The sequence below is a fragment of the Ochotona princeps genome, chromosome 10 (genome assembly GCF_030435755.1).
Source record: "Ochotona princeps isolate mOchPri1 chromosome 10, mOchPri1.hap1, whole genome shotgun sequence".
Lineage (NCBI taxonomy): Eukaryota > Metazoa > Chordata > Mammalia > Lagomorpha > Ochotonidae > Ochotona > Ochotona princeps.
In genome coordinates this window covers 58,487,704-58,499,282 of record NC_080841.1, presented here as the reverse complement: position 1 = coordinate 58,499,282, position 11,579 = coordinate 58,487,704, and positions in this window count along the sequence as shown.

Sequence of the window (11,579 nt, the reverse complement as noted above, 5' to 3'; positions counted from 1 at the left end):
TCAACACCAAAATGTCTCAGGATTAACTATAATTTAGAAACAACAGTAATAAATATAACTGCTACCCTATGTTTTTTCCTCAAACACTATCCTCTAATCATCTTCCAATTCCTGCATGATAGACATAAAAATGAGGGCTCAGCAGGGTAGCCTAGTGGTTAAAGTCCTCATTTGCATGTGCCTGGATCCCATCTGGGTACCAGAGTGTATCCTGGATGCTCTGCTTTCTTCTAGCTTCCTGCTTGTGGCCTGGGAAAGCAGAGGAGGATGACCCAAAGCCTTGGAACCCTGCACCTGCATGCAAGACCCAAGAGCAGCTCCTGGCTCCTGACTTCATATTGACTCAGCTCCAGCTGTTATGGCCACTTGGTGAGTGAACCAGTGGACTAAAGATCTTTCTCGCTGTCTCTTCTTCTCTCTGTAAAATCTACCTTCTCGATAAAAAATAAATAAGTCTTAAAAATGCAAATGAATTCACCTTGATTTCCATTAAGGTTTCCCCATCTTTGCTTTTCTCACTCCAAATGCAAGATGCTAAGTTTGACTCTCATTGTTGTACTTGGCCACAATGATAATATAAACAGTGGAAGAAGCTTGAAAATAAGGAAGTTCTGTTCCTATACTAGAGTGCCCATAATTTTTAACAGGAAAAGCAGGTTGTTGAGCTAAAAATCACGTATTGAAAAGAACCAATTTTGCAGTAGTATCATGTTGAATAACAAGTAGTAAATCTAACTGCATTACAGTCAGTATAGGTTGAAAAAGCACAGTGAATAAATCGTGTGACCCAAAACTATGAATTTCACATTGCTGCTACTTAGAGTGGATGCACAGACTCCACCCATTAGAAGGATCCTTCAGTTTCTGATAGGCTCTTTGTTGAAAGAAATGAATTGGAGACTCTGGAAATGAGAAATTGCTTGGGTCAAAAGATGTGAAATCACATCTTGATAGATAAACACAAAGTAAACTTGGAAAAAATAGGCAGAATTCCAGGAATGCAAACATTTTTTTTCTCAGAAATAAAACAACAAAACAGCAAAAATCCCAGTCAAGTAGAATACTTCAAATAAATTAAAAATTTTAAAAATTTACAAATTGAAATATAGACATGTTAGAGAAAAAAAAGCCCCCAAATATCTCAGTGGGACGGTTTACTGTTTAAGAAAACAGCATGGAGTTTACACATTCCACTTGGAGGAAATGACTAATTACAGATATATCTGAACACTGTATGCAAATCAAGCTCTTCATATAAACTTTCCAACTCTTCCATTTTCCTAGGTTGTGTTGGCATCAAGTAAATGAGCTTCCTAGGAAGAACATCCACCTTTGATATACTGGGTTGTTTCTTGGAGTTCATTCACAACTCAGTGACTGATTTGGGAGCCCAAAACTACTGTCTCTCTGGGACTCTAAAAGTATCAAATGGATGGTTAGATGTTCTAATATAAGAAGGCAATATTACCACAATTCAGTGCTTGCCTGAATTATATTGGAATCTCAGAGAAAGGAAAAAAATCACTTACCACCTTTAAGCACTAATCAAAATCTCCTTTTAGGTTTTTAATCAAGTACAACAGAAATGTAAACTCTGAAAAAGAACTATGACTCCATAGACTCCTCTGAGCTCCCCAATCCTTTGGTTCCTTATTTGTCAAGCTCTGTAAACCCCTCAAGTAGTAACCCAATGAACATATCTTTGATGATGGAACTAAGGCTGATTGTAGACGACTGAGCCTGTTAACGCTAATAATGCAGGATTGCCAAACAAACAGAAATGCCTCTAAAATTGTGCATTTTCATTAATTTCTTGCTTCAGTTTTTAGAACATTGAATTTTATATATCTTAGCTTGATTACTGGGCATCTTATATCATCATCTTACATTTTATGCTCTGAGGGTCTGTTACCTCTTTTAATTCTCTGTACTACCACATTTTTCCCCCAGAGATGACTAACACGTTAGATACAGCCTGCATGTCCTAACATCATAAGTATTAACCCGAATGAGCCTCTCCCCCAAAAAAATTGAAGGTAAAGGAAGGGGTTTACCAGAAGGAAAAAAGAAGAGAACATTTTTTAAAGGGTTGTATCACCATAAGCTTCAGTGGAAGTGAGTAGAGATTTTTCATTTAGGGAATTCACAGATGTAACAGAATCGTCCAAAAGGTTTAAGCCAGTGTTTCTAAGGTGTCTTTAATTCAATTCATTTCTAAAACAAAATTATACTCTGAGGACAGTTCACAGATGTGCCATGTAGAATTAGACATGACTAACAGCCTTGGCTATGCCTTTTGACTGTGACCTGGAAATGTCAGTCCCACAGCATGAGCTGTGTAAAAACTCAGGGTGAGATCAGAACAAGTAGATGCTGGCCACATTTACTGTGTGCTTACACAGGTTAGACCACAGGGAAAAACAACAATTGTTCTGTTCATAATCAGCAAAATTTACTTATTAAGTTGCAAATCTGCAAAGCAAAGTTTTAAGTGTTTTAACAAATAAATGGTAATCTTTTTTTTTTTTTTTTTTTTTTTTTGGTGAATTCCAAATTGTAGAAGCAGGCATCTGTCTGAAGAAACATTCATTATTCGGGAGTTGATGATGTGGTCAGGGGGGTAAGTTCCTTCCTGCTATGCAGACACACTGTGTGGCAGGACTGGTTAAAGCACCATCTAGCTGCTCTGCTTCTGATTCAGCTCCCTGTGAATGCACCGTAGATAGCAGCAGAGGACCAAACCAGGTGGGCTCTTCCCGCCCATTCTGGAGATCTTGATAAATTCCTAGGCTTTGGCTTTGGCTTTGGCTTGGCTAGGCCTAGCCCTGGCTGTTGTGACGAACTGGAAAGTGAATTAGAAGGATGAAGCATATCTTTCTGTTACTCTGTTTCTCAAAGAAAAATAAATTTCAAAAATTTTGCACAAAATTGTCAGGACAATCTTACGTATTTAGGAAAGAGTCCAGCTTACAATCTTTATTTTACATGGTCTTTCTGGTTATCTCAATCAGTCAAAAGTACACATCAATATCTCAAAAATAACATCATCAGGGCCAGTGCAATGGCTTGATTAACTAATCCTCCACCTGCAAGTAGCAGCTTCCCATATTGGTGACAGTTTGTGTCCCAGATAGTTCATTTCCCATCCAGTTCTCTGCTATGGCTTGAAGAAGTGATAGAGGATGACCCAAATATTTGAGATCCTGTACGTGTTTTGGCGATCTGGAGAAGTCTCCTGGTTCTAGGCTCGTGAGATCGGCTCAGCTCAACACTGGCCATGTTGGCCACTTGAGGAGTAAACCAATGGACCAAGAATCGTCTTTTCTCTCTCCTTCTCTCTGTAAATCTGCCTTTCCAATAAAAGTAAAAGTCACTTAGCAAAGGTTACCCTAATATACATGTATATTTTGAAATATTCGTGAAAGATATTTTGTCTTACGATAATTTTTCTATTTTTCATCTTTAAATTGGTCAACAAAGCCATTTGGGGAGTGAACCAGCAAGTGGAAGATTCTGTCTCTTTATCTGCAACTCTGCATTCCAGATATATAGCATGTATACTTTTTTTTAAGTAGAAATAAAATTTAAAAGACAAATACTTCAATGACAGGGAGTAATTAGAAATTTCTAATTATTTCTTAATGTTATGGTTTCCACCTGGAAGGGTGGTATATATCACCTTTAATATTTATGAGACATTCAGGATACATTTTCCTGTTTAATGTACCTTTGAAGTGATTCAGAATGTGTGGGTTGAGAGGACATATTCTGCGTGTATTCTGTGATTGGAAAGTAGAATATCTGTAGTAGATATAAACTTTCCAAAGTTTATTATTTTTAAAGTAGATTTTATTTAGTTACTTACTTAGAGACTTACTTATTTTTCTTGGAAAGGCAGATTCACTGAGACAAAGTGAGAATAAAAATCCCTGTCCACTGGTTCACTCCCGATGTAGTCACAAGGGCCAGAGCCACGCCATGAGCCTCCTCCGGGTCTCCTATGTGGGGGTAAGGTCCTAGGCTTTGGACCATCCTCTACTGCTTTCGCAGGCCACAAGCAGGGAAGCTGCATAGGGAATGGAGCAGGCAGGTCACAAACAGGTGCCCAAATAGGATCCAAGTGCTTGCAAGGCAAGGATTTAGCCACTGAGCCATCGCTCCTGGCCCAGTATATTTATTTTAAGAGATGATCCAAAATAGCTTTATCTAGTGCATCTTATTCTGAAGCTTAGGATGTTTGCTTGGTTGATTCTAACATACTATATTAAATGCTTACAGGAAGTCTCTAGCATTTTTAGGAAAAATATCCTGAAGTAAGCATTAGTCCAAAAACTTAGCCGTAGGTAGGAAAGCAAATATTCTCTTTTTTAGAGAAGAATGCTTAGGTTTCATTGAACTGTAAAAATAGACCTGACAAATGTATAACTTCTGAATCACTTAGGATACATGCAGTTATTTTAGTATTGTGCGATCTGAAAGTTTGGTTGTTTAATACTGAATATAACCAAGTGTTAAGATATTTCAGTAGGATTAAGCTAATCCTTCTCTAACACAAGGACGAAATAGTTGCCAATAAACTCTATTTTTAACAGCCACTTGAATGAGACAAGATGAGACTTATAAAAATCCCTTTCAAGAAGTTTTCCAGTACAATAACAATTTACACCCAACACATACAGAAATATATTTCAAAAACTTTGTGTGTGCCAAGTTACAAAGTCTGACTTGTCAGAGTTACATCATGGTTTGAATGCATGTTTGAAATGAACTTGTCATGCATCAGACTTCAGTGAATTCAGAAGAATTGGCACTTTTGAAACAATCCCATTGGGCTGCATTCTCTACGAGTTTTTTCAGAAATTATTTCAGTATCAAAATTTCACCCATGGAATGGGTGGGTTTTGTTGCATTTTTAAGAAGACATTTTATATAATTACGTATCATTATGCAGAGATCCAAAACAGCACAGGGAAAACAATAAGAACTTGACTGTTCAACATGAATTTTTTTCGGGGGAGAAGGGGGTAACATAATATGACTGGGGCATGAGCTGCACTGTCTCAACAGGGGGATTTCAGCCTAGGTTCCAGACTTTGCTCATGGAAAGAAAAATTTAAATGAATGGTGAGGCCAAAGGACTGGAGATTAAATACCTCTGGAAGAGCTGGACCTTTTGAAAAATACTTCTTTTGATAATAACAGCTATTATAAAAACAGTGTCAGGTTGCATTTTATATATTTCTTTTGTTAACATATATTTGCTTGGGAAAGATGGGTTCTGGAGCTGTATAGGTGTTCAAGCAAGTACCTCTGATCCTATCTGCTAATACTTGCAATCTCCTAAATTTTTTGATAGAAAGCACTATTATCTGTAGTTATAATCTAGGTACGAATTTTCATTTGCTGTTTAACACTCCTATTAGAGTGAAGACTTAATGGACATGACTTCTGAATGAAGCTTACCATTATGTTATCATTGTCTTTCCCTGTGCCTGGCATTTTCTAGAGCTTCAGTAAAAGATCATGAAATAGGACAAGGCATGATGGCTCAGTGGCTAAACCCTTGTCGTGTACCTGCCGGGATCTCATATGGGCACCAGTTCATGCCTTAGTTGAAAAAGCTCCTGGCTCCTGATTTTGTATCAGCTCAGCTTTGGCCATTGCAGCCATTTTGGGAGTGAACTAGCAGATGGAAGATCCTTTTCTTTGTATCTTTTTCTCTCAGTAAATTTTGTTTTCAGTCCCGAGTTGCAGTGGAACCAATGGGTGTTGCAGTCCAGTCTGGTTCTGCCCAGCACATACTCGGCCCTTACATCAACCAGTGGGAGCTGCAGCCTAGTCGGGGCGACCCACAATAACCCCCATCAGGCCCACCCCCTACCCTGGTTTGCCAGTATGTGTAGCAGTAGACCAGTCTGTCCCCCATCCCATTGGGCTCTTGTACTTGTCAATGGGTATTAAAGCTTAGTTCCATCTAACCAACTCAACCATCCAGCCCTCACGGATGTTGTTGAGTGCCTCTCTGTCTAGCCACCCCAGCCCCCATCCTAGTTTTCATGCCCTCCCACTGGACTAGTGACCCAGGAAGGGGGAACCCACTTTTTCCCTCCCAGGTCTCTCTCGGTCCCGGTTTATGCACTCTTTAGGTGGTTCTGTGATTTGACTTGACAAAATTAGTCCCCAGTGCCAGCTTCTGCCAGCTGATGGTGCAGCCAAGCCCAAACATCCCTCACCCACTCTAATTTATGCTTGCACCCACAGGAATAATCAGCCCAGCCTGGCTTTTCCCTGATCTAGTCCACATGTGGCGCACAGGTGTTGCAGCCTTGCTTAGTCTGGTCTGTCCCCATCCCAGCCCATGCTCTCCAGTGGGAGTAGCTGTCCGGCGAGGGGACCAGCCCCTTAATCCCCCTGCCAGTTCTGCCCCTCGCTTCCTGGATCTCACGTGTGCTGGTTGGGTGCTGCAGTCAAATCCAGTACAGGCAACCTCACCCTGGCATTCCATAATGTGTACTAGTTTTGTCGCAACCAAAGCCGGCTCAACCCACACTCTGTTCTGGTGTTTGGATTTGCCAGTGGATGACATGAACTGATTCAGCCTGGTCTGTTTCTGTGTTTTTCACATGTTAAAAATAAAAATTGACAGTGATATGATGAGTAGAGTTTAGTCACTCTGGATTTCTTTTAAAGAAAACATCTTATTTTATCCATCACCTTTTCTTGCTTTTCTAACAGTAGCACACTGTTTAAGAAACTGCTTGGCTTTCTAGGGGTTTCTCTTGTAGTTTAGGAAATTTTTTCACCTCTTATATAACTTGTACAAAGATTTTATTAAATGGCACCAACATCCTTAGTTTAAATAGTACTCTGCCTTGTAACCCACTAAAGAGCTGCATTTCTTCTTGAAATTTCTTTTCATTTCACTTCAATTTAGAACTTGCGCCTATGGTTTGTACACAAGTCAAACTGTTTGATTGTATTATATTGAAAAGGAGCCCGGCCCAGTGTTTGGTCTACAGTACATGCTAAATAGACCATGGACCATTAAACATTCTGTAGGAAAGTTAAGATACATTAAAGAGACTAGGAAATGAGTGATACGAACTAAAACCCACGCAAGATCAATTATGGTGTTATTACATAGTATTGCTCTTAAATTCAGAAAAAATGCTTTTGAAAATTTAGTGATGGGATTCTCTTTTCCTAATCATTATATTTACCTTCTCCTAGCCACTTTGTTAATTTTACAGGGTTTTTTTCCTTCTAATTCTATGTCTCAATTACATCAAGGAAATAAAGGTTTTGAATTTCAGTCTCCTAATTTTACCTCACATGGTAACAAAAAATTGAAAACACAAAACAGTGTTTTGTATTCCTGTTTTCTTTCCAACATACGCTCATGTAGTAGGGATACATATTAATAAGCTATTAAGAAGAAAGTAAATAGGTATTTTTATTGCAAACATAGGAACAAATATACCATGAGGTGTATTTCCAAGGTACAATGTTTTATTTTGCTAAGAAAGGATCATTTGCAAAAGGAGAGAAAGGGAGAGAAGTTATTTTCCAGTAGCCAAAACTCAAAGGAGTACAATTCACAGGCGTTAGCTGCTAAGATCAGTAGATCCTGAGGTTTCCTCCACATGTCTCTTGCCAATCAACGTTCATGTGTTCATATAATCCCCTTTCCCTGAGTATGGGCAGAACCTGTAACTTCCTTGGAACCTACGGAGTATTACAAAAATGATAGATGTCACTCTTGTGATTGTGTTAATTATGGATGGATTTATGTTGGGTAGGTGTTGATCATGAAGCTGCTATCCATCCTCAATCCCAAGAGCACGGTGTAGAACCTTTTCTTGTTGAGACTCTGATGAGCAACCAAGTCCTGGCTGAGTCTTAGGATGTAGTCTTATAAAATCCTAAGCAGAAGACCCAGACTTAACCTGCATGAACTGGGAGATAATAAATATATCATTTTATGCTTCTAAGTTATGGGAATTTCCCACACAGCAATAGAAAGCTAAAAAAGATAATCCCCTGTTTCCCACTGTACCTGGGAAAACAGTTTATAATGTGAGACAGGGGCTGCAGAGAGAACCAGTATGGATGTGGCTGCGGGTAGACTTACAGGTGTTTAGTTTTAGTTAGTAAAGCCTAGACACATCCTCACTCTTTTCATACTTTAAATATCTCTAAGAATTCTGTGAGCATAAGTCCCCATCTTTACCTAACCAGTTTTCTTTTAAAGTCTTTCAACCAAATGAAGCTTAATACAGTGTATTCACAGAGCTATGAGCAGCAGTCATCGGGAATCAAATCCTTTGAAATGTTTCCTTGTTTGTCATTAGACACTGAGTTGATGTTTTAGAATATCCAGATTAAATGGGAGTTTGGGTCATCATCTGAATGTTTGGGCTCTGAAAAGCGAAACAAGGAATCACATGAACAAAACTGCTAGACGTTTCTATATGTCAATGAATCTGTCTATGCATACACATGTTAGGAAGACCAACATCAAGTTTCATCTTTTAATCGGACATTTTGATATTGAATACAGACTAAATTTAAAAGTAAAAGTATCTGAAATATGGGCTGTATTCTTTGGATCAAATGTAATGCCCTTAATGTTTATAACTGCCTTTTGACTTAATTTTTTTCCTCCAACATCTTTCCTCTCTTTTATATATATAAAAATTATTTCCTTGAATAAATAAAGAAAGCAAGAGAGGTAGAAAGAGAAAAGTAATCTTCCACTCACTCATTCATTGGTTCACTTGCCAAATGGTTGCAACAGTGGGTCCAGGACAAAGCCAGGAGTCTAGAAATTTGTCCACATTTCTCCCATTGATGGTAGGGGCTCAGGTACTTTGACTACGTTCTGCCTCATTATCTGGCACATTGACAGGGTGCTGGATTGGAAACGGAGGAGCCAGAATGCTTGTGTAGCCTGTTAAGACTCAACCCTCTCCCCCTATTTTTCTTTTTTTATTTTAGTTTGGTTATAACTAACTATCAAAATCATTATATCCTTTCTACTGAGCAAATCATAATAACATTTGATTTTTAAAAATTCCTGAATATTTTTCTTAGACTTCTCAAAGTGAATGATTGAAATATTATGAAGCACAATTTAGTAATATCTGTATAAGCCATGAGAATTTAACTTGAGCTTCCAAAATTACTTAATAACAATTGTAGCCTCATAGTTAATTTTATGTTTGTTACCTGTTTTACTCCTGAACATGGTAATATGACTCACTTCAACCTTGCTTGTATCGCTACTGCCCTTCCAACAACAGTGCCAGAAGTTGACTACACACAGTCATGTTGATTTGGTCAATCTATTTTCAGTGCTATTCTAGAAAAACAAATCTAGGTGGAAGCAAGGAAACAGGCCAAATGGCTTCCTTAGTTGCAGTGCACAGAAAGCATCAGCCATGTGTACCTAGTAGTGAAAGGGATAAAATGGGTCCTTCTCAATTGGCTTCTTTGGTTGATTGTATCTTCATTTGTGAAGCTGTTCTTAAAGGCAATGGAAAAGAGGTAAACTGTTAGAAGATGATCATCATTTATTTATTCAAATGTTTGCTTGAAGATTAAACACAGGTATCTGAACCACATGCTTAATTTACACTATCTGGTGTTACTGAAATGAAGATTACAAGTGTGTACAGAATAGAAAACCATGAATATTTATAGACATTAATGTGAGGACTCTTTACCTTCCTTCCTGCAATAAATGTTTCTATACCAATGAGTGTCAGGCAAGTCCTTATCATGCAATGCAATCCATAGAAGCTTTGATTTGCAATAACATTCATTTTTCTACTATATCTTCACAGATCCTTTGATTCCACTTTATAAAGAAATAGAAATTATGATGCCAAAAGAGGATTGCCTAGGATAGGTCTCAAATTACGCTCCCTGAACACCTTTTAACTGAAATTTTAGTGGATGTTTTCAGGAAAAAATATTCTATGAGCTTGGACAATGCTCTTCATTCAGAGAAACAAGAGGAACAAGTGTTGGTCATCTCTTCCAATGTAGATTGATTCTAATAAACAATAAAGCATGGCTTATTTCAAACTTTCTGAAAGAGTAGATCTTGAGTTTTTCACCTCTCAAGAATGATAAGATTGTGAGATGTCAGATTTATCAATTAACCTGATTGACTAATTTTGTTTGTGAAAACAGGGTAGACTATCATATTGGATTTCAAAATTATTTGCAATGTAACTGGCTGATCATACTTATAGCAATTTTTCATTTATTTTTAATGGTCCCATTGTGTACTAAAATTGTACAAAAGTTGTATTTATTATCTCTACATTTAACTAAACTGATAGATTGCATGATTACCAAGTATCAAAGCAGAGATGCCTATTTATTTATTTACTGTCCAGCCTTTGCTAGTCTTGGGAATATTATATGATTACTCACTTAGCAGCAGTCTCTAAGAAAATATTGCATACCATGCTTGATTCTTTTCAATTAAATTTTAAATGATTGCAGAAATCTGAGTGCTTACTCCTTTTAAGTGGTTTAAATTTCACAATACATTTTGCACTATGCAATAAAGAACTGGCTCCAAATGCAATGAATATTTGTTTACGATGTCTTGGTGGTAATTGGGTTTAGGAAGGCATGCAAAGAGCAGTTTTCTTCAAATGACTTATTGGAAACGTGAAAAGACGATGTGTTTCCTTTGTACAGGCAAGCTGCCTTTCTAACATCCCAGCAATGGTATTATGAATAAATTGCAGAGCAGATTTAATACCAAGCATAAAAGACCCTTGTCCCAGATGCATGGACATAACTTATAATTACTATACTATGTAAAGTATGCTATTACTATTTGACTTACATTTGCTATAATTACTGGGTATTATTCTTCAAGTAGCCAGGAATAAATGATCATTAACAGATGATGTCCTGTGTAAGTCTGATATATGATAACCAGTACCATTTTATTCTTCCCTCTGGAGGCAAAGTGCTTAGCTTATAACAACAGTTTAAGAATTGGGACGGGAGTGGGGGTATTGAGTTTGCTTGCTGAAGGATCATTGGAAATGTTTGACTGCTTTTTTTATAAGAGGCTACTCGTTTATTTATTTTCCTTTAAGCTGTTTATTTTTCACTGTGCTGTATTTTTCTAGTTAAGAATCATGACCCATCAGAACCTGCTTTGCCCCAGCTGTGGTTCAACTCCTGTTTATTGCTGTAGGAAGACACTCACAGGATGAGAGACAAGTCTCTTTAAAGTTAAAGATTTCACCCATGACAACAAGGAGGACTTTTTTCCAGTGACTGAATTTTCACCTTCAAATCCCAAAGGTCACACAAAGGTAATGTTTTTCTTAAAACATACCTATTAAAGTGGCCTAAGCCTTAACATAAACAAAATCTTTTTAAATGCAGACACCTGAAAAATCCAGGATTTCATTCCTGGCTCCAATATTTGAATATGAAAAGAACAAGGCATAAGGAAATTCTTTAGAAGCAAGACTTCTAACCCTAATTTTCAATAAGTAGCTTGGTTACCTACAAAATGTTTGCATCCTTCCTCTGAAAGTACA